This window comes from Lithobates pipiens, unplaced genomic scaffold, assembly GCF_037356315.1.
Source record: "Lithobates pipiens isolate NorthernLeopardFrog02 unplaced genomic scaffold, aLitPip1_a1.2 Scaffold_23, whole genome shotgun sequence".
Classification (NCBI taxonomy): Eukaryota; Metazoa; Chordata; class Amphibia; order Anura; family Ranidae; genus Lithobates; species Lithobates pipiens.
The window spans coordinates 251,379,107-251,403,343 of record NW_027507785.1 but is presented as its reverse complement, the minus strand read 5'-3'; positions in this window follow the sequence as shown (position 1 = coordinate 251,403,343).

The window sequence follows — 24,237 nt, the reverse complement described above, 5'->3', positions numbered from 1 at the left end:
TACCACGAGGCCGTACGCTTGTCCGAACGGAAGCAGCGAGTGCTACACGCGACGGTAAGATAGTTATCGTTTTATTTTCGTTTAATTTAAAGCCTGCGTTAGGGATGTGCATATTGAATTTTATTCTTATTGATGTTTAATTGATTTTTATGTGGGTTGGTGGTTGAGTGGGGTTGGTGTTTTGTGTGGTAGTGTGGGGGTGGAGGTGGGTGTATAGGGGGGTGGGGGGGGGGGGTGGGGGTAGTGTGTGTGTGGGAGGGGTAGTGTGTGTGTGTGTGTGTGTGTGTGTGTGTGTGTGTGTGGGGGGGGGGGGTAGTGTGTGTGTGTGTGTGTAGGAGGGGTAGTGTGTGTGTGGGAGGGGTAGTGTGTGTGTGTGTGTGTGTGTGTGTGTGTGGGGGGGGGGTAGTGTGTGTGTGTGTGTGGGAGGGGTAGTGTGTGTGTGGGAGGGGTAGTGTGTGTGTGTGTGTGTGTGTGTGTGTGTGGGGGGGGGGTAGTGTGTGTGTGTGTGTGGGAGGGGTAGTGTGTGTGTGGGAGGGGTAGTGTGTGTGTGGTGTGTGTGTGTGTGGTGTGTGTGTGTGTGTGTGTGTGTGTGTGTGTATGTGTATGGGGCAGTAGTGTGTGTGTAGTGTGTGTGTGTGTGTGTGGGGGGGGGGGGTAGTGTGTGTAGTAGTGTGTGTCTCGCCTACATTGTCACAATATAGTGTGCATTTGGTCTGACTTTTTTTTTTTTTTTTCAGAAAATGCAAAGGTATACTGCAGACCCCTTTAAGGAGGAGGCCTTCCTCTCAACATTTCTCGATTTAGTGGAGTCGCACAGCAATCTTTGGGATTCAAAACACCCCCAATATTCAAGCCGTGCTGCCCAGAAGAAGACACTGGAGACAGTTTTGGCGTTTGTGAAAACCCGAGTCCCCCAGGCAGACACTGACTTTGTGAACGCCAAAATTAAGAACCTGCGTAGCGGGTATAGGCGGGAGCAAAGAAAGATCCTAGAGTCCCAAACATCAGGATCAGCAGCAGGTCAGGTCTATGTACCTAAGCTGTGGTAATATGACAGGCTGCGTTTTCTGGATGACACGTCAGAAGCCAGGCCGTCACTTTCAACTCTTCCGTCTACCCTTCCCTCCACCCTTCCCTCCACCTCAGGTGAGCCATCCCTGGAAGATCCAGACCCTTCCTTGCTGGACGAAGTTGATGCGCCCAGCTGGAGCCAGGTATATTTTACTTTCTAAAGTTTGGATTGCTCAAATATTAATGATGTCAAGTTCAATGTTTGAATTGCTTCCAAATCTAGGATTTCATCACAAATTAAATTAGATAGAAGGATACAGTAGTTTACACAAATGTGGCTCAAATCTTGGTGAACTGATGGAAAAATGATGGTGTCAAAATGATAGCCTTTTGTATTTCAAGACAAATGTATTTGCAAGTGAGAACTGTAAAATTGTTAGTGATTGATGATTTCTAAATATAGACATATTTTAGTTATTGATTTCTTTGTTTTTTTACACAGGATGAGCTCACCCAGGAGGAGGCCGGGACCAGTGGTATGGAGGAGGAGGCCGGGACCAGCCACACACAAGAGCTAGCTGGGCCCAGCAGGAGTCGGACGGAAAGCCAGGTCCCTCCCCTCCGCCTAGCCAGCAAAAGGCCCAGGAGGATGAGCCGTACAGAGGAGGAGTCCTTGGTGCTTATACGCCAAGCCACACAAATTTTGTCAAAACCCCCCAATCCGGAGGAGGCCTATGCCACTTATCTGGCTAGTAGGCTACAAGAAATGGACAAACCACAGCGAAACTTGTGTGAAGCAATCTTTTTTGATGCCATCCAACGGGGTCTGAAGGGTGAGCTCACACCCACCACTAAGCTTTACAACACAGACCCTACTGCTCCTCCTCCTCCTCCTCCTCCTCCTCCTCCTCCTACCACAACTCCACCACCAGAGGCACAGCCTCCAGCGACGCGTGGAGGGAAGGCTAGAGGGAAGAGTCGCATGTGACTGCCTGGCTTCAGTCTGCTCTGAAAGAAGACGCAGGCTGTTGTAGTACCACAGTCTGGGGACATAGATCTCATCTGCTGCTGTTCCTGGTCTTTGGGATTCTAGGACCTGGTTGTGCTCCCTATTTACATGCTACGCAGGTTTGGAATTTTGGTGGCCACTCACTTGATGTGTGCCTGGGGGACAAAAGGCTTCACAAACGTCAAAATTGTCTCCAGTGTTGCCTCCCTCTTGATTTATGTTTGTTCTGAGGAAAAATAAAAATTTATTATTTCAAAAAAATCTTGTATGTTTTTTTTATTTTATTTTTTTTAAAATATTTTTTGATAATTTTGGCTTAAAAAGCAAAGTTTATTTGTGAGTAGGCAGATACATGTCAAAAGACTCTTGGGGTTATTTACAAAACACACGTTCATGTAAATATGCTAACTTCAAGTGCAATTTTTAAAGCACTGCAAGTGCACTTGGAAGTGCAGTCGCTGTAAATTTGAGGCTTAACATTTGAAATGAGGGGAAGCTCTGCTGATTTTGAACATGCAATCATGTTTAAGCTAAAATGCTGGTTTGGGTATCTATCTATCTATCTATCTATCTATCTATCTATCTATCTATCTATCTATCTATCTATCTATCTATCTATCTATCTATCTATCTCTACTTGCATAGTCCTGCTTGGCCAAAAAAAATGCAAGTCCATCTTGTTTCAAACCCCCCCCCCCACAAAAAAAAAAAAAAAAATGACAATAGTAGTTCCAGAAATATATAGTAATAGATAAATTCTATTTTTTTTTTTTTTTTAAGAAATAAATATATATATATATATATATATATATATATATATATATATATATATATATATATATATATATATATAAATTTTTTTATTTTTTTATTTTATATATTTTTTTTTAAGATAGACACATATATATATAATTTCTTTTTTTTTTTATAGGGTTTTTTTTTGTTTTTTTTTAAATTTGGAATATATTTTTTCTATAATTGGAAGATTAATCATAGGATGAGGATGAATAAAAACATGTGGTATAACTCTGTGTGAATATAAGCAGCAAAGCTACTTCACTTTTCTTGCATTACGAAGAAGAAAAGAACGGGCTATATTAAAAAAACACAAAATTAGCAGCATGACGAATATGCTAGCTTCAATACGAACACTAGTTTTACAAGACCGAGCGCTTCCGCCCTGTAAATTCTTTCTGAGTATGCGCGGAACTTAGTTTGACGAACAAGCCTACACACGAGCGGACTGTCCGCTCAAACCAAGTTTCAGCGGACAGTTTTTCGGGATTTCCGAAAAACTTTGTCCGTCAAACAGTCCGCTGAAACTGTCCGCTGAAGCCCACACACGAGCGGACTGTCCGCTGAAACACTGTTCAGCGGACAAAGTTGAGTGAACAGTCCGCCCGTGTGTACGCGGCCTCTGACGAACAAAGTTGAGCGAACAGTCCCCGCGTGTGTACGCGGCCTGAGGGTTTATTCACCATATTGGTTTCTGTCTGGTAGATGACAGGTCTGCTATAGACAGGATAATAGAGGCATGGTCAGACCATGTTATCGTGTTGATGGTGGCAGATTTAATTTGGAGTAGTACTCATTGGTCTATTAAGAATAGGTCAATTCTAGTATTAACTTGATGAGGTGGAGAGAAGTAGGTGTAATCATTTTCCCTGGTGTGTATTGTAAGCAAGGCCATGCATCATATAGATTGTGGTTGTGAATAGAAGGAAGCAGCTTGGAGGTATGACGGTTAAGTTGGGACGTGGAATCCAGTGATGGGTCTGGTGTGACATTAAAGTCTCCACAGATCACCAACAGACCTTTGAGGTGGTTTTGGACCTTTTTCATTAGTTTGTTGAAAAAGCGAATCTGGTGTTTAGATCACAAGTAAGTATTAGAAATCTGCCTTGTGGATCTTTTATTTCCTCATGAAACTTGAACGTTATTGTGTCTCTGATGGCTATCTATAAGAACTCCCTTGGTTTTTGTGTCTGTGTTTGCAGTGAAGATAAAAGGGTAATTCTTATGTGTATATTATGTGTATGTGTATCTTTATGTGTTTATGTGTTAATTTGGAGCCCATGAAGTGAAATGAGTCTCTTGTGCACAGAAGATTTCACTATTATGCAGTAGAGCTTCTTTCCAGAGACTTAGGCTTTGCTGGGTGGTTAAGCCCTTTGGCATTAATAGATAAACCATTAAGTGCCATCTTTTGCAGGAAGTATGAATGCTAGGGTTCTATAAGAATCCTTTGTTGAGATTTGTGCTCTATATCCATCATAAGTAAACATGGTAATATATTCTCTATGTATAGTGTGATTACTGACCATACCTCCATAGGTTGTCCGAGGGGAAGATCCACCTTGGTAGTTTGTGGTTGTAGCCGACCGGTGTCAACATCCCAAAAAGCAGAAGAGAAAATTGGAAAAATAACCAAAAAAAACACAATAAAACAAATATGACAAGTTTGAGGCACCTAACATGGTTCAACAAGTAGAACGGGTGCAGGGCACCTATGGGCAGCTAATTGCTGCTAGATTATAATGGGGGCTTAGTTCAACCTGACCATCCCTGGCCTCACTTCCTCAGGACTAGGGAGCTAATAGGAACCCTCCAGTCCTATTCACGAGTGCGATTTCACATTTTTGGCAGACTTCCTTCCACTCACACATGACTTGCCGCTGTGTGCTGGTATTGGGGTTATCGCCATCCTGTTTCGGGAGAATACCCCATTCTTGCAGGAGAGCAATTCCCTTGTCCAGGGAAGATATAACATAAGTGTGGTTTTCTCCGGTTACAGTGATTTTTGTTGGGTATGCCCATCTGTATGAGATTTTGTGGTTTCTTAACACTTTGGTTACTGTATTCAGATTTTTCCTTTTTTGGATCGTGTATTGTGAGAGATCCACAAAGAATTGTAAGTTCTGGTACTATATAAACAGAGAAAATGCGGCGCAAAAAGCAAAAAATATAAACGCATTTAAAGTAACGCATTCATGTGTAAAAGTCCAAAACAGGTACTGAAAGTTCAGTGAATCCACAACAGATCTCCCTCCACCTCATTCAGCAGAGATAAGGATAGTAGGGGTCCCATCACCATCACCCAACACGACAGACCCTTACCATCAGTGCAATGATAATGCACAAATAGAAAAAGCCGCTTTGCTCCACTACTCCTCACAAGCAGTACACTGGAACCAGAAATCTCTCCAATCATGAACAGGTATTAAGATTCCCATGCAGTTCAGCAGTCATGTGGATAGAGGAAAATAACAACGCTCATTGCGCAGATATCTTAAAAAACAATGCTCAATTTATTAAGAAAAAACAATTCCACTCATATTTACTGTAAGTTGATTAAAATAGGCAAAACAACTGAAGCGTCCAGCGCTTCAGTGATAGTCGCTGTAGTGCAGTCTGTCCAGGTCCTACGTTAAGCCAGGCTCTGCCCAACGTTTCGTCACTCAAAGTGCATCATCAGGGGCATGGCTAAAGCGTCTATAGAGACAAAGTTAAATAGACAGACAGACACGGAACAGGAAGTGCCCTGCGTTCCACACATCAAACAGGAAAAACCAGCAAGACAGGAAGTGATCTCAGTCAAGAGTCACAGTTGTTTAACCGCAAAGAAAAACCCCAAAAATAATAAAAAAATGAATAAAAAAACAAGGTACCATAAGTACTTAGTGATAAACTTAACACATGCCCCATAAAAATAAAGGCGTCATGTATAAAGTTCTTTTAAATTGCTTAAAGTGGGATTCCACCCTAAAGTGGAACCTCCGCTGATCGGAAACCCCCCCCCCCCCCTCCGGTGTCACAATTGACACCTTTCAGGGGGGAGGGGGGTGGAGATACCTGTCAAAGACAGGTATTTTCACCCACTTCCGGGCATAGACTCCCACGGGAGTCTACGCCATTTCCTGCCCTGCCGCGCTGTCTGCTGGGACACACACGGGTCCCAGTGACAGCGCAGAGATTTCCTATTGCGCGGCGCAGCTCGCGCATGCGCAGTAGGGAACCGGGAAGTGAAGCCGATTCGCTTTACTTCCTGATTCCCTCACCTCGAATGGCGGCGGCAGCAGCCGAGGCCCGAGCGGTCGATCGGCCTCGGCTGCCGGCATCGCTGGAACCCGGGACAGGTGAGTGTGCATTTATTAAAAGTCAGCAGTAGTGATGGACGAACTTCCGACGGGACGTTTCGCGAACGCGAAACGCGAACGGACACAAACGTTCGCGAAAACGACCGTTCGCCGCGGGCTCCATTGACTTCAATGGGAGGCGAATTTCGCAAACCTTTAGGTCGAATTTGCGGCCACGGGGTAATTATTAGGGGGTAGCACGTAGTCCCACCACCTGGACAATAGCATAATACATGTATGAGGTGAATTTGGGATCGATAACTACAAGCATTTTTTTTTTATTTGGGAAATTGTTCTGACAATTCAGGACTATGGAGCTAATGAAGGCAATGGAGGAGAGGGAAGGTCAGGGACCAGGGTAGGCAAACAAGAGGGTGCAGGAGATACAGAGCACTGACAGCAGCACCGTAATACAGAGCACTGACATCAGCACCGTGACATACAGCGCTGACAGCAGCTCCGTGACATACAGCGCTGACAGCAGCTCCGTGACATACAGCGCTGACAGCAGCTCCGTGACATACAGCGCTGACAGCAGCTCCGTGACATACAGCGCTGACAGCAGCTCCGTGACATACAGCGCTGACAGCAGCACCGTGACATACAGCGCTGACAGCAGCTCCGTGACATACAGCGCTGACAGCAGCTCCGTGACATACAGCGCTGACAGCAGCTCCGTGACATACAGCACTGACAGCAGCTCCGTGACATACAGCGCTGACAGCAGCTCCGTGACATACAGCGCTGACAGCAGCACCGTGACATACAGCGCTGACAGCAGCTCCGTGACATACAGCGCTGACAGCAGCTCCGTGACATACAGCGCTGACAGCAGCTCCGTGACATACAGCGCTGACAGCAGCTCCGTGACATACAGCGCTGACAGCAGCTCCGTGACATACAGCGCTGACAGCAGCTCCGTGACATACAGCGCTGACAGCAGCTCCGTGACATACAGCGCTGACAGCAGCTCCGTGACATACAGCGCTGACAGCAGCTCCGTTACATACAGCGCTGACAGCAGCTCCGTGACATACAGCGCTGACAGCAGCACCGTAAGCAGCCCCAGGAGGAAGTCAGCACAGCACAGGGATGGTGTGATCCCCTCATAATAAGAACCCCCAGGAGGAAGTCAGCACAGCACAGGGATGGTGGGAGCCCCTCATAATAAGAACACCCAGGAGGAAGTCAGCACAGCACAGGGATGGTGGGAACCCCTCATAATAAGCAGCCCCAGTAGAAATATGACACCGCTCAACCTCTTCAAAGAGGAGGGTAGGGGCATATAGTACGGTGTGCTTTTTTGGGTCAGGGAAGTGAGCCAAATGAATTAAGAAGGTCTGTGTGCTTGATTCCAAAAATTGTTTATAGACATATACATGGTCTACTGATCACATGTGTTGAATTCCTCCGAGATCCATGCCTCATTCATTTTTAGAAATGTGAGGTAGTTAACACTGTGGTGAGCTAGGCGAGTACGCTTATCGGTCACAATCCCCCCTGCTGCGCTGAACGTCCTTTCGGACAGGACACTGGATGAGGGGCAAGCCAACAGTTCGATTGCAAATTGGGCAAGCTCTGGCCAGAGGTCAAGCCTGCCCACCCAGTAGTCTAGGGGTTCATCACTCCTCAGAGCGTCCACATCGGCCGTTAACCCAATGTAGTCGGACACCTGACGGTCTAGGCGTTCCCTGATGCTGGATCCGGATGACACCTGTCGATGGGTCGGCTGAAAGAATGACCTCATATCCGAAGTCACCAACACATCTTCAAACCGGCCTCTTCTTGCAGGCGCTGTTGGATTGGTACCCGCAAATCCTTCTCTGGGAGTGGGAATTGCTCCTCTGCCAGCGCACGCAAAAGCAGAATGCAGCATTTCTCGAAGCAAGGCCTGGAAGTGCTGCATTCTGACAGCCCTCTGCGACGGCGGTAACATTTCCGCCATTTTGTGTTTGTACCGGGGGTCTAAGTACGTTGCCACCCAGTACTGGTCCTTGACCCTCATGCTTTTTATACGGGGGTCCCTATTAAAACACTGGAGCATGAAGGCCCCCATTTGCACTAAAGTGGAAGCGGTGTGGTGGCCTGGCTCCTGCTCATCATCCAGGATAATGTCGTCCTCTTCATTCTCCTCTCCCCATCCTCGCACAACAGGGATCCCAGAAAGGTTTAAAGCATGCTCTTCTTGCTCCTGCTCATCCGCCCCGGCACCATCCTCCTCTGACTCCTCATCAGACTCCTGTTGTTGACTTGTCTCAGATAGAGTAGCCCCCCCTGGGAATTCATCCAGCATTGCGACTTCCTCATCTTCCCGCTCCTGCTCCTCCACAGCCTGATCAATGACACGACGCAATGCACGCTCCAGAAAGAAGGCATAAGGTACCATGTCACTGATGGCGCCATGGCTGCGACTGACCAGTTTGGTGATCTCCTCAAATGGCCGCAGAAGTCTGCATGTGTCGCGCATGAGCAGCCACTGGCGCGGTGAAAAAAAACCCAGCTCCCCAGAACCGTTTCTTTCGCAGAGTTCATACAGGTAGACGTTAACTGCACGTTTCTGCTGGAGCAGCCTATCAAGCATATAGAAGGTTGAGTTCCATCGCGTCGGGCAATCGCAAATAAGACGTCTGACCGGCAGATGGTGTCGCCGCTGAATGTCAGCAAGGCGAGCCATGGCCGTGTAAGATCTTCTGAAATGGGCCGAGATTTTCCTTGCCTGCCGCAAGATGTCCTGGACCCCAGGGTATTTGACAAGGAATCGCTGCACGACCAAGTTTAAGACGTGTGCCATGCACGGCACGTGCGTGATTTTGCCCTGTTTCAATGCGCTAAGCAGATTGGCACCGTTGTCACACACCACTTTACCAACTGTCAAATTGAGCGGTGTTAGCCACTCATCTGCCTGTGAACGCAAAGCTGAAAGGAGTGCCGGGCCAGTGTGGCTCTTTGCTTCCAGGCACAACAGACGCAGCACGGCATGGCAACGTCTCACCTGGCATGTGGAATAGGTTCTGGGGAGCTTGGGCGGTGCAGTGGAAGAGACGCTAGCAGCGGAAAAGGAGGAGGCAGCTGAGGAGGAGAGGGAGGAGGATGGAGTAGGAGGAGGAGAAGAAGAGTCAGGCCTGCATGCAATCCGTGGCGGTAAAACCAAATCTACACGGGTGCCACGGGTTACATGCTTGACGGCCGTCAGAAGGTTCACCCAGTGGGCAGTAAAACTGATATACCTTCCCTGCCCGTGTTTGCTAGACCACGTGTCTGTGGTCAGATGTATCTTGGCACCGACACTGTGTGCCAGAGATACATTCACTTGCCGCTGAACATGGCCATATAGCTCTGGGATGCCCTTCTCTGAGAAATACTTCCTTCCTGGGACCTTCCATTGTGGTGTTCCAATGGCCACAAATTTGCGAAAGGCCTCCGAGTCCACCAGTTTATATGGCAGTAGTTGGCGGGCTATGAGTTCTGACAAGCCAGCCGCCAACCGTTGGGCAAGAGGGTTATCCGGCGTCATCATTTTTTTACGCTCAAACATTAGGCCCACGGAAGCCTGCCTTTTTGCAGAAAAATGTGAGCTTGGCGTGATGGAAGGTGGAGTGGAGGACAATTGTGAGGAGAGAGGAGAAGGAGAAGTAGAAGACGAGGCTGGACGGTGAGAGCCTGCAGTGTGGCTTTGTGTGTTCCGTTGCTCCCACTGGGCTCGGTGATGGCTGCTCATGTGCCTTCTTAAGGCGGTCGTCCCTAGGTGAGTATTGGGCTTACCGCGACTAACGCGTTGACTGCAAAGATTGCAGATGGCAACGCTATTGTCAGCAGCGGACACGTTAAAAAAAGCCCACACTGCGGAGCCATGTGCCGGTGTCCTGGGAGCGCCAGATGTGACCGTACATGGTCGATGACTCGCTCCTGATACATTTGCAGTCTGCTTTGTCCCTGCTGTGCAATGTAAGTCATTGCTGCTTCTCCTCCCTATCTGCTGGTCCATATCTCCCTCTGAACTCCCCTCCTCTTCCTCTCTTGTGGGCACCCACGTGACATCACTAGACACGTCATCATCAACGTCACCTTCCCCACCGCTATAAGTAGAGTAGGCAGCAACACCGGGGACCAACCTCCTCCTTGGGCTGATCTGGGTACTGGCGTCAGACTGCTGAGTAGCGCTTGTTGCTACCTCCTCTTCCTGATCCAATACCAAGAGTGGCTGCGCATCAGAAATGTCCTCTTGATATGGATCGGAAAATAATTCCAGTGACTCAAGCGGAAGGTATGTGGTGGTGGTGGTGGTGGTCGTGTTGTTGGTGGTAGTGTCTTTGGGGGTGCACATAGCAGAGAGTGAAGAAGAGGGTGCAGATCGAGAGGATGAGGAGGGTGCAGAAGAGTAAGGCTGAGCGAGCCACTCAACCAAGTCTGGTGCATCCTTTAAAGTAATTGAACGCACCTTCTGCAACTTCCCACTTTGGCTCAAGCCTGTTGCTCCTGCCCTACCCCTACCACCCCTGCGGAAGGGCCTGCCTCTTCCTCTGCATGTCATTTTTTAAATGACCCTGTGACAAAACTCTTAGTCCCTATACCGCTGAAGGACTGCTGCAGTATAGGTGAGCGGTCAGCAGTGGTGCACGTCAACCCTATCTATTGTGGACCTATAGCGGTCCTTACAGAACAGCAGACTGTACCGCACTCAAGCCTATGTACCGTAGCACCCTATACCAAGTTACCAGTCCTTATAAGAACTTTTGTGGACCAAGCAGGTTGTGTATTAGTGTTTAGCAGACTGTACGTCAGTCCCTATACCGCTGAAGGACTGCTGCAGTATAGGGCAGCGGTCAGCAGTGGTGCACGTCAACCCTATCTATTGTGGACCGATAGCGGTCCTTACAGAACAGCAGACTGTACCGCACTCAAGCCTATGTACCGTAGCACCCTATACCAAGTTACCAGTCCTTATAAGAACTTTTGTGGACCAAGCAGGTTGTGTATTAGTGTTTAGCAGACTGTACGTCAGTCCCTATACCGCTGAAGGACTGCTGCAGTATAGGGCAGCGGTCAGCAGTGGTGCACGTCAACCCTATCTATTGTGGACCGATAGCGGTCCTTACAGAACAGCAGACTGTACCGCACTCAAGCCTATGTACCGTAGCACCCTATACCAAGTTACCAGTCCTTATAAGAACTTTTGTGGAACAAGCAGGTTGTGTGTTAGTGATTAGCAGACTGTACGTCAGTCCCTATACCGCTGAAGGACTGCTGCAGTATAGGTGAGCGGTCAGCAGTGGTGCACGTCAACCCTATCTATTGTGGACCGATAGCGGTCCTTACAGAACAGCAGACTGTACCGCACTCAAGCCTATGTACCGTAGCACCCTATACCAAGTTACCAGTCCTTATAAGAACTTTTGTGGACCAAGCAGGTTGTGTATTAGTGTTTAGCAGACTGTACGTCAGTCCCTATACCGCTGAAGGACTGCTGCAGTATAGGGCAGCGGTCAGCAGTGGTGCACGTCAACCCTATCTATTGTGGACCGATAGCGGTCCTTACAGAACAGCAGACTGTACCGCACTCAAGCCTATGTACCGTAGCACCCTATACCAAGTTACCAGTCCTTATAAGAACTTTTGTGGACCAAGCAGGTTGTGTATTAGTGTTTAGCAGACTGTACGTCAGTCCCTATACCGCTGAAGGACTGCTGCAGTATAGGGCAGCGGTCAGCAGTGGTGCACGTCAACCCTATCTATTGTGGACCGATAGCGGTCCTTACAGAACAGCAGACTGTACCGCACTCAAGCCTATGTACCGTAGCACCCTATACCAAGTTACCAGTCCTTATAAGAACTTTTGTGGACCAAGCAGGTTGTGTATTAGTGTTTAGCAGACTGTACGTCAGTCCCTATACCGCTGAAGGACTGCTGCAGTATAGGGCAGCGGTCAGCAGTGGTGCACGTCAACCCTATCTATTGTGGACCGATAGCGGTCCTTACAGAACAGCAGACTGTACCGCACTCAAGCCTATGTACCGTAGCACCCTATACCAAGTTACCAGTCCTTATAAGAACTTTTGTGGAACAAGCAGGTTGTGTGTTAGTGATTAGCAGACTGTACGTCAGTCCCTATACCAATGAAGGACTGCTGCAGTATAGGGCAGCGGTCAGCAGTAGTGCACGGCAACCCTATGTATTGTGGACCGATAGCGGTCCTTACAGAACAGCAGACTGTACTGCACTCAGGCCTATGTACCGTAGCACCCTATACCAAGTTACCAGTCCTTATAAAAACTTTTGTGGACCAAGCAGGTTGTGTGTTAGTGTTTAGCAGACTGTGCGTCAGTCCCTATACCGCTGAAGGACTGCTGCAGTATAGGGCAGCGGTCAGCAGTAGTGCACGGCAACCCTATGTATTGTGGACCGATAGCGGTCCTTACAGAACAGCAGACTGTAACGCACTCAGGCCTATGTACCGTAGCACCCTATACCAAGTTACCAGTCCTTATAAGAACTTTTGTGGACCAAGCAGGTTGTGTGTTAGTGATTAGCAGACTGTACGTCAGTCCCTATACCAATGAAGGACTGCTGCAGTATAGGGCAGCGGTCAGCAGTAGTGCACGGCAACCCTATGTATTGTGGACCGATAGCGGTCCTTACAGAACAGCAGACTGTACCGCACCCAAGCCTATGTACCGTAGCACCCTAGACAGACCAAGTTACCAGTCCTGATAAAGAGCTTTGTGGAACAAGTGAGTTGTGAATGATTAGCAGACTGCAGCAGAAGGGCAGCAGTCAAGTATAATATTCTTTCTATATTTGGAAGAAAGAATATTATACGTGTACAAGCCTATTACCGTACCACTGATACCAGTCCTGAAAAGAACCTTTGTGGAACTAATAGTAACAGCAAGTCTTTAAAATTATCCTCACTGCCTGACACACTGCTTCCTGCCTGTCCCTATACAAATTGGCAAAAAAGAGTAGGCTGGAACGATTAGCTGGAACAGCTCTTTTGTGGACCTGATAGTAACAGCTAATGATGATGATGATGATGATGATGAAGAAAGACTAATCTGGCTGAGCTGTCCCTAAAATAGCAGCATACAGCGCTCTGTCCCTTTATCTAAACTGACAAAAGAAACTCAGGCTGCTGACCTAACACCTATACCAGTCCTGAAAAGAACTTTTGTGTACCAAATAGCTAGCGTTTTCTCTGTCCCTACTCCACACAGGATCCTTTCCCTACAGTGACAGAAGAAAGAATGTAAAATGGCCACCGGATCGGGTGTATTTATAGGTTAGGGGGAATGTCCAAGTGTCCATGAGCTGTCATGTCTCAATTGGTTGTCCTGTAACACATGATAAACGTGTCACGAAAGGTTAAAGTTCTTGTATACATTAAACACGTAAGTCCGCCGGGGCGAACGACGGAAAAAGGCGTTCGAACCCGCGGACGGCGAAAGTCGGAAATTCGCCGCGAAACGACCGCCGGGCGAACCGTTCGGCCATCACTAGTCAGCAGCTGTAGTATTTATAGCTGCTGGCTTTTAATATTTTTTTTTGGGCGGAATCCCTCTTTAAAAACTTTGTCAAAACAACCAGATTAGCATGGGATATAGACTGACCACAGAACAGCGACATCTTGTGGTGAAATAGCAAATTCATACACAAAACATTAATCACCAACAGATTATATATACAAACAGAGCATATAAAAAGATGGGAATATTCCACTAAAACAATATGAACACAAAATAAGTACGTCAAGAAATTATACATACTACAAAAGAAAATCCGAAAAAATAATGAATATAAAGAGGAAAAAATAATAAAAATGATACTGAGAAGAAAAATAAATAAATAAATGTACAAGAATAATAATACATAATAATAAACAATGCAACTAAAGTGAACACCATAATAATGAGAAAAAACCAACAGGGCTAATATAGACAGAATCCATTAATAACATTCCATCACACATGGAAAAAATTCAGCTATTATTGATAAAGGCATTTTGATCCCATTCAATGTTCATTCCATGTGAATGGTATGTCTGGGCCTGATAGATCCACTTGGTTTATAACTGTGAGACCCCCCGAATGTTGCTGCCACCCCTCCAATGACCAACAAACTTGTCAATACCCAAAAAGGTGGTATCCTCCGGGTTGCGATTATGTTTTAGCGCATAGTGTTTTGACAAGCTATGCTTCGGGTACCCCCTCTTAATATTACCCACATGTTCGCCAAGCCTGACGTGTAACATGTGTATCGTGCGTCCAATATTTTGCAATCCACAGGGGCACCTAATCACATAGACCACATTCTTTGAAGTACATGTAATGAAGGGTCTTGTAGTAAAGGTCTCCTGAGTGGAAGTGGCAACAAAAGACTGGGTACGCCTACATTTGTTGGCCTTAATTCTACAGATAGGGCACCTTCGACAAGGAAAGAAACCCTCCATATTCTGAAAAAAATACATTTTTTGTTTAGGTGGATCCACAACATTCGGGGCTATTTGTAAGCCCAATGGGGAAACCCCCTATACACCATCCAAGGTCTGCCTGGTAAATTAGGGCCTAAATAACGATCCCCCTTCAAAACTGTCCAATGCCTCTGTATGATCTTGTGAATATCATAGTGTTGAGCGAAATAGGAAGTTATAAATGAAAATTTAAATGAATCGTCAGTCTTTTTGGGCTTAATAGTCAACAGGGAATCCCTATCCCTATCTGTGGCAAACGTGACCGCAGCATCCAATGCCTCTACAGTGTACCCCTTTTCCAAGAACCGGTCCCTGAGAACCTGAGATTGAGATACACAGTCATCAAAGTTAGTACAATTTCGCCTGAGTCTCAGGAACTGGCTCTTGGGTATTGACGCTAACCAAGCTTTATGGTGACAAATTTTAATGTTAATGTAGCCTTAAAAAACGTGGAGGTAACTAATTGTCCTTCTATAATCCTAATTCTCAGGTCAAGGAAATGGATCTCAACCTTGTTTGCCTCACATGTCAAGCAAATACCCCTATCATTTAAATTGAGGCTGGAGATGAATGCAGACAGTGAATCCGAATCGCCATCCCATAGGAGGAGGATGTCATCTATATATCTTTTCCAGAGTACCAGTTCCTCCCTGGACTCATGATAGATGACATCCTCCTCCCATTTAGCCATGAAAAGGTTGACCATACTAGGGACAAACTTAGCCCCCATGGCCACACCCCTATTTTGAACATAATACGATCCCGTATACCAAAAATAGTTGTGTTGCATTGCATAATCCAACAAAGTGAGAATGAATGGATTGCTGCTGAACATGAAGTGTGTCTGTTTTTAAAAAAATGTTCAACTGCTTCTCTACCATGGGCATGAGAGAGGACAGTGTACAGTGAAGACACATCTGCAGTAGCGAGGATATACAAATCTTTCCACTCTATGTCTTTCAATAAGTTAATCACCTGTGTGGAGTCCCTCAAATATGATGGAGTCTCCACAACGAGTGGTTGCAAATAATGGTCTATGTATTTGCCTACCCTGGAAGTAACCAAGTCTATACCACTGACAATCAGCCTTCCAGGGGGGCAAACTGGATCCTTATGGACTTTCGGCAGGTAATAGATTACCGGGACCCGAGGAGCGGAGGGGACCAAAAAGGCCCTTTCCTTCTTAGAAATGATCCCACTTGTATGACCTCTCTCCACTATAGACATGAGATCTTTCTTGTATCTACTAGTGGGGTTCCCTGTCAGTGGGACATAAGTATCCTGATCAGACAATAGCCTTTCCATCTCATGATCATAGGCTACCTTATCCAAGATTACGATCCCACCCCCTTTGTCCGCAGGACGTACAATAATATCATCCCTATTTTTTTATTTTTCCATACCCTTATTCAAAATATACTCCCTCCTAATTTTTTTAGTTTGTAACGCAAGTAAATCCTTGTTCACCAAGTCCCTGAATACAGGGATAGCAGGGGCTTGGGGTCCTGGAGGATTAAATAGAGAAGCATTTCTCAACCCAGAGCTTCTTGTCTCCATTGAAACAATAGTATTGGAATGGTAAGGGTTCGCAATAAAGTGGCGCTAAGTACTAATTTTGCGCACAAATTTTTGAACGTCTATAAACATTTGAAATTTATTCAAAGGTTTGGCCAGTGTGAACTTAAGCCCATGGTTCAAGACATGCTTCTCTTCATTAGAAAGGCTAGCTGTACTTAGATTAAACAATCCAACATCCTTCATACACGCCTCCTTTTTTGCGCGGACCCACAGCCCCCCTCTGGTGCCCATTTTAGATCTATACCCCTTTTGTTTTGTTGACCCTCGGGAAAAAAAACGTAATTGAAATTGCCTGTACTTGGACCCTCCCTCCCAAAATTGGTGGCCTCCGGGGGACAGTCAAATCACTGCCACCAGTTGCCATTGGCTGGGGTTCTAGGAAGATAATTTGGCTGGTAATATGGAGGTCTCCACTTGTCGTGCTGTTCAACCATGTACCTATCATCTATAGAGGTATTCGCCAACCCTCGTAAAGGCTCAAAGCGATTATGAGTCAACACCAGAGTTGGGACATGTATTTTTTTTTGAGTCAGCGCAATAATTTTTATTTGTTAGTTCTGCTACTGTGCTGGTATTTGTTCTTGCTTCCGCATGCATGACATTAGATTTTATTTCATGTGGAAGAAATGTAAACGTAGGAGTACATCCCTTGGAATGTGGTCAGACAGGTGAGAAGGTTTGGGCAGGAGATGGATCCTGTCAATCATAACATCTAAGTCAGTGAGACTCAGTATGAGATTTTTAAACAAGGTCGCTGCATAGGGGCCTAGGTCGATTTGTTGCACTGATTCTGGTATCCCTCTTATTTTCAGATTGTTTCTTCTCGACCTGTCTTCCATATATGCAAATTTTTCCTTTATCCACTCATTCTCCCATTCCTTTTCTTCATAGGCATCAACTAGGTAATTCATGGTGTCAGCGTATGCTCCCATCTTAACGTCAATGTGATCCACTCTATCCCCCATTGCTTGGATAACTCTATTGAATCTATTCATACATGAGGCCACATCTGCCTGGATCATGCTCCTTAAAGACAGTAGCATGTCTTTCAATACTGTATCAAGTACAGGTTGTTTCTGTGTGGGAAAGGATTCAGTAGATTCTGGCATCTCCCTTGTGTCTTCCTCTGAATCTGGCGATGGGCTCAGTGCTGGGCTTAATCTGATGCCATCCAGCCTGGGTCTGAAATTAGCTGGCCTATTTGATGAAGGGGTAGAAGGGTAGGAGTGTTGGCTGCTAGGTGATGTCATTTTGGGAGGTTGATTGCCCTTTTTTGTGGCTTTTATGTGAAAGAGGCTGCCAGAGGAGTGTAGGCCTCGGCACCATCTTGCCTACCTCTAGAGTCTTTCAGGGAATAGAAGTCCGTCAGACGATGTGAGCGTCTATCGTGGCACCGTTTATTGAGCATGTTCCCGGTGGTGTCCCGGTCTGATCTGCCATGAAAATGGGGTGAAGAGGTGCCTTGGAAGGGCTGCTGTATGCCGCTGAGTCCCTGTAAAGACCGAGCTCTGGGATTATGCGACTATCTGGCTCTGCTGCAGGCCATGCCCCACGAACTATCTTGTTAACCTGACATTTGTGTGTTTATTCTGTCTCATACAGGTCAGTGAGGCGTGGTCCTACTACAGATGAAACTTCTTGCCAAGAAGAAAATAGCATAGTGAGTCTAGAGCCCAATTAATGAGCCAGGCATCCCCGCTTCACTACGATGTAATTTCTCTCAGCAACTGTTAACCTTCTACTAAGAAAGACTATGGGGTGTTCCTCCTCATTGACCCCTTGGGGCAGAACTGTTCGTAAACTCACAATGGAGAAATCTGTTTGAACGATAAACTATTTTGAAAAATTTGGAGCAACCAGAACAGGAGATTGGTATAAGGCTATTTTAAGCTTGCAGAAAGCCTCCTCAGCCTTGTCATTTCACTTGAACATAACTTATTTCTTACCCTCTGTCAAGTCAGTCAATGGTGCCATAATAGTGGTGAAGTTGGGGACAACCCTTCAATAGTACCCAAAGATGCCCAATAAAGCTAAGACCCGTTTCTGAGTGATATTACATTGTTAATCTGGAGTATCACCAAATCCCTGCCAACAATCTACCGCAGGTACTTGGTCTCTTCCATTGCAATAGCACATGCCAGATTTATGGTAAACCCCTCCTTCTTTAAACAGCCCAAGACAGACCAAGACAGATGGGACTCCCAGTCTGTACTAAAGATGACAATATTGCCCAAATAAATCAAGGTGTATTTTTGATGAGGGCTCAAAAACTTATCCATCACCATCTAAAAAGTAGCTGGAGCAGAAAGTAACCCAAATTGCATTCTTTTATATTGGAAATAACCTTCTGAAGTAGAAAATGCAGTCTTTTCTCTGGCTTCCTTTAATACAGGTATCTGCCAGTAGCCTTTGGTGAGGTCTCAGGTTGTAATGATGAACCAAGCTGGTCTCAACTTCTCTATCAGCTCATCAACTCAGGACACCGTGTATGTACCCCATTGAGGTTTCTGAAATCATTAAAAAATACCAGTCCCGCTAGCTTTGGTACCAGCACAATCAGACTCAACCATTTGCTCTGCGATTCTTCAATGATCTTGAGTTCAAGCACTTTCTCGAGTGTCCTCCAACACCGCTTTCCTGTGCCTCCAAGAATGTGATAGAGATTTACTCGGACCTGCACATAACCATTTCATGTTTGACTACTCTGAAAGGACCTGGAAGTCCTAAAAAACATCTCCCTATTCTTCTGTAAAAACTGTTTTACTTGCTACATTTGTGGCTTGGACAGGAACATGGAAACTGGAATTAAATTCTCCCCTACATGTTGTTTGGAATTAACCTCAGCCAGGGCAACTACCTGCTCTAAGTGTTTCAAGGGCTTTAATAGATTTGCATGGTAGATTTTATATGGATTTTGCTTCCTATGTTAATGAATTTTATAATTTAATTCACTGACCTTTTCTAACACCTTGAATGGCCCCTGACACCTGGCCAGGGGCCAGGGGCTTATATCCACTACTCTAAATAGTGGATATAAGCACAGCCACCCTATTCCCACCTGTCACTGTCTAAGCTTGGTGAACCTGTTTTACACTCTGTGTTTTCTTGTGTCTTCTGCAAATGCTCTTTTACCAGAGGCATTACTTTCTACTAGCCTCAAGGCATTGCTATCATCTCTCTCATCTGGGTGATATGTTCCACCATAAGATGTTACACTATTAGAAGGAAGTGATTTTATGGCTTTATGGATTTCTGGTATTGTAAAAGGCTGTTTTAAAGACTGGAGCTGGTTAGGTAACAGTTTGGGTATATCTGTTGAAGTAAGGAATTTGTTAATTGCTTTGGGGTTTGGTTGGTGTGTATCGGTTTAGTCTTTTAAGTTATACAGAGCCCCGTAGTAGAAACTAAAAGCATTTGCTACCTTTTGTGGGTGATATTCTCTTTGATTGGTGCCTGGGTGAATTATATGGGGTATGTTAGTTCACAAAACCCCTGTCAACAATGTACTGCAGGTACTTTTCTCTTCCATTGCATTAGCACACTTTTCCAGATTTATGGTAAACCCCTCCTTCTTTAAACAGCCCAAGACAGACCAAGATAGAGATGGGAATCCCAGTCTGTACTAAAGATTACAATGTTGCCCAAATAAATCAAGGTGTATTTTTGATATGTTCCACTGTTTTGGACCAAACCAGAACTATCTTGTTTAGAGAAGATTCACTTCCCAAGGTTTTTTTTACCAGGTCAAAAAAAAACCTCAGGGATTTCAACTCAAATGGGGAAAACCGGTGGATGCTTAACCGCTTCGCGCCCGCCCTATAGCCGAAAGATGGCTTCAGAGCGGACACCATCTGCCGGGAAGCCGTCCCTGGACATCCTCCTGTTTACTTCCGCAATGCGCGCTCCCGGGAGCGCGCATCGGGGAAGTTCTGTGCTGGCCGTGTCCCTCGGACACAGCCAGTCACAGATCACTGTAAACGGCCAATCACAGCGGCCGTTTACAGCGCGATCGGCCTATCCAAAGAGAGATGATCTCATATGTAAACATATGAGATCAACTCTCAGCGCCGCTCTCCCTTCTCACACAGACAGCGTGTGAGAAGGGAGAGATGAACGGCTGCAGCGGCCATAAGTGAAAAAAAAAAGTAAAAAAAGTGCCATCCTCCCCAAGTGCCATCCTCCCCCCAGTGCCATCCGCCCCAATACCATCCTCCCCAGTGCCATCCTCCCCAGTGCCATCCACCCCAGTGCCATCCTCGCCCAGTGCCATCCTCCCCAGTGCCATCCTCCCCAGTGCTATCTGTCCCCAGTGCCACCTGTTATTGCTATCTGTCCCCAGTGCCACCTGTTAGTGCTATCTGTCCCCAGTGCCACCTGTTGTCAGTGACATTTGTCCCCAGTGCCATCTGTCATCAGTGCCACGTGTCATCAGTACCACATAGTGCCATCTGTCACCAGTGCCACATATTAGTGCCATCTGTCATCAGTGCCACGTATCAGTGCCATTTGTCATCAGTGCCACCTGTCAGTGTCACGTGTCATCTGTTGTCACTGTCACGTGTCATCAATGCCACTTATCAGTGCCATCTGTCATCAGTGTCACGCGTCATCGGTGCCACGTATTAGTGCCATCTGTCATCGGTGCCATGTATTAGTACCACATATTAGTGCCATCTGTCATCAGTGCCACGTATTAGTGCAATCTGTCATCAGTGCCACGTATTAGTGCCACGTGTTATCAGTGCCACGTATAAGTGCCATCTGTCATCAGTGCCACATATTAGTGCCATCTGTCATCAGTGCCACGTGTCATCAGTGCCACGTATAAGTGTCATCATTGCCACGTATCAGTGCCATCTGTCATCAGTGTCACATGTCATTGTCCTGGTGCTCCAGGGCCTTCAAAAGTGTAATAGGTAGTCAACAAGTTAGATGTGTAATTTATGGTCCTAGAACACGTGATGGCGCTCCCTGCATGTTGGGCCTCTCTATGTGGCCAGGCTGTGAAAAAGTCCCACACATGTGGTATTGTAATACTCAGGAGGAGTAGCAGAGATTTTTTGGGGTGTCATTTGTGGTATACACATGTCATGTGAGAAAAATAACCTATTACAATGACAATTTTGTGGAAAAAAAAAAAAAAAAAATCTTAATTTTGCAAAGAATTGTTGGAATTAATGACAACATCAAAAAGCTCACCATGCATCTTACTAAATACCTTGGAATGTCTACTTTCCAAAAAGGGGTCATTGGGGGGGTATTTGTACTTTCCTGACTTGTTCGGGACACAAGAAATGAGATCGGTCACCAGTGCATCAGATGTGATCAATTTTGTATGATTCGCACCACAGTTTGTAGACTCTCTAACTTTCACAAAGACCAAATAATATCCACTAATTTGGGTTATTTTTTACCAAAGATATGTAGCAGTATAAATTGTGACCAAAATTTATGACGAAAAATTAATAATTTGCATAATTTTGTCACAGAAACAAAGAAATATATGCGTTTTTGTCAAAATTTTCGGTCTTTTTTCATTTATAGCGCAAAAAATAAAAACCCCAGAGGGGATCAAATACCACCAAAAGAAAGCTCTATTTGTGGGAAAAAAAGCACAAAAAATTCATTTGTGTACAGTGTTGCATGACTGAGTAATTGTCATTCAAAGTGTAAGAGCACCGAAAGCTGAAAATTGGTCTGGGCAGGAAGGGTGTTTAAGTGCCCAGTAAGCAAGTGGTTAAGGTACCTCCCTGATGGCAAACATGAGTGCTGAGAGCAAGCAATTATAATCCTTTCCATCTTTTTCTTCCACCCTCTTGAGCATAGATTTTAAGGTCTTATTGAACCTTTCAACCAACCCATCTGTCTGCGAGGGGTAGACCGAGGTATGCAATTGTTTAATCTGGAATAATTTGCATAAGTCTTCCATCAACTTTGATATATATAGAGTGCCTTGGTCCATCAAGATTTCCTTAGGGAACCTCATCCTTGAGAACATGTTGAATAATTTTCTACTGATTGCTTTGGATGAGGTTTTCCACAAAGTGACAACCTCTGAATACATTGCGGCATAATCAGGTCCCACTAGGATGTATTTGTGTCCCTGAGCCAATTTCACTAAGAGGCCCAGGGTTTTATTTACAGAGTCCACTCTCCTAGCCACCCTGGTATGGACCAGAGTCACCATACTATCTGAGCAAATGAACAGAGGGACATCAGTGATTGATAAGAACCTGGCATGTGCAGGCACCCACTGCTTTCTAATCAACCATTTATAGCAGGAAGCTGTAATGTTTGTCCATGCTGAACAACCTAAATGCTCAGCGTTTGGTGAGAACACTCAGCTTCTCCCTAGTTTTCATAAATCTTTTTAACTTGCAATAAAAGCTCAGCGTTTGGTGAGAACACTCAGCTTCTCCCTAGTTTTCATAAATCTTTCTAACATGCGATAAAAAAATAATGAAATGAAATATATTTTTGTGACTTTCTGTGCTACTTTTTCACTCTGTTAGTTCACTTTAAAGTTCACTTTAAATGAACACTTAAACATGTCAAAACATGTTACCTAATCTAAGCAGAGAGTCTGAATGTCATGCCAAAGAATACAAGACAATCCCCCCGTGTGTAGCCTCCGGCATACTTTTTTTACCCGAAAGTACGGCAGACTTAGAAAGTAGTTTTGCACTCCCGGGAATCTTCCCGCCGGACTTGCATTTCGGCGGACAATCCGGCCCTGCGTATGCCAGTCCACCGTACTTTCGAAATGAACTGACTTTTCCCGCCCGGAGAAAAGTCCGCTCATTTTGAGCACGTCTCCAGGTAGGCGGGGCCCGTGAAGGATGCATCGCTGGCCCCGCCACCTGGTATGGACTTAAAGGGGAACCCCAACGCCGAAAAAAATCGGCATGGGGGTCCCCCCCAGGTCCACATCAGACCCTTGTCCGAGCACGCTACCCAGCCGGCCAGGAAAGGGGGTGGGGACGAGCGAGCGCCTCCCCCCTCCTGAGCCGTACCAGGCCACGTGCCCTCAACATGAGGGGTGCCTTGGGGAAGGGGGGCTGTGCGGCCCCCCACCCCAAGGCACCTTGTCCCCATGTTGATGAGGACAAGGGCCTCTTCCCGACAACCCTGGCCGTTGGTTGTCGGGGTCTGCGGGGGGCTTATCGGAATCCGGGAGCCTCCTTTAATAATGTGAATGAGTATGGGGTACAATGTACCCCTACCCATTCACCTGTGAAAAAAAGTACAAAAAAAAAACACAACACAGGGTAAAAATAGTTTATTGCACAGCTCCGGGGGTCTTCCGTCTTCGGGGATCTTCTCGCCCGACTCCTCTGCTATCTTCTGCTAGCTCTTTTGCTAGCGGAGGAGCCCGGCTTTCTTCCTCGCTGCTGCCCTCTTCTTCCGACTTGTCCCCCTCTTCGGTTCTTCTGCCGGGCCACCGCGCCTTCTTATAGCTCTTTTACAGGCAGTGGCCTGGTCTTCTGTCATCGTCGTCGCCACCTTCTGTTCTTCTGTTCTTCTCTTCTCTTCAGATGTTGACTCGTCGCTCCCTCCGCTCACAATGATGGGGACCGGACGTGCGGCGACTTATATAGGGACATCACCGGATTATGTCCCCGCCCATTATGGTGTCACAGTCCCAGAGGATGCTGGGACTGTGACATCATAATAGGCAGGGACATCATCCGGTGATGTCCCTATATAAGTCGCCGCGCGTCCAGTCCCCGTCATTGTGAGCGGAGGGAGCGATGAGTCAACATCTGAAGAGAAGAGATGAACAGAAGAAGAGAAGAACAGAAGGCGGCGACGACAACGACAGCGGCGACAGAAGACCGGGCCACCGCCTGTAAAAGAGCTATAAGAAGGCGCGGTGGCCCAGCAGAAGAACCGAAGAGGGGGACAAGACCCCCGAAGTCGGAAGAAGAGGGCGGCGGCGAGGAAGAAAGCCGGGCTCCTCCGCTAGCAAAAGAGCTAGCAGAAGATAGCGGAGGAGTCCGGCGAGAAGACCCCCGAAGACGGAAGACCCCCGGAGCTGT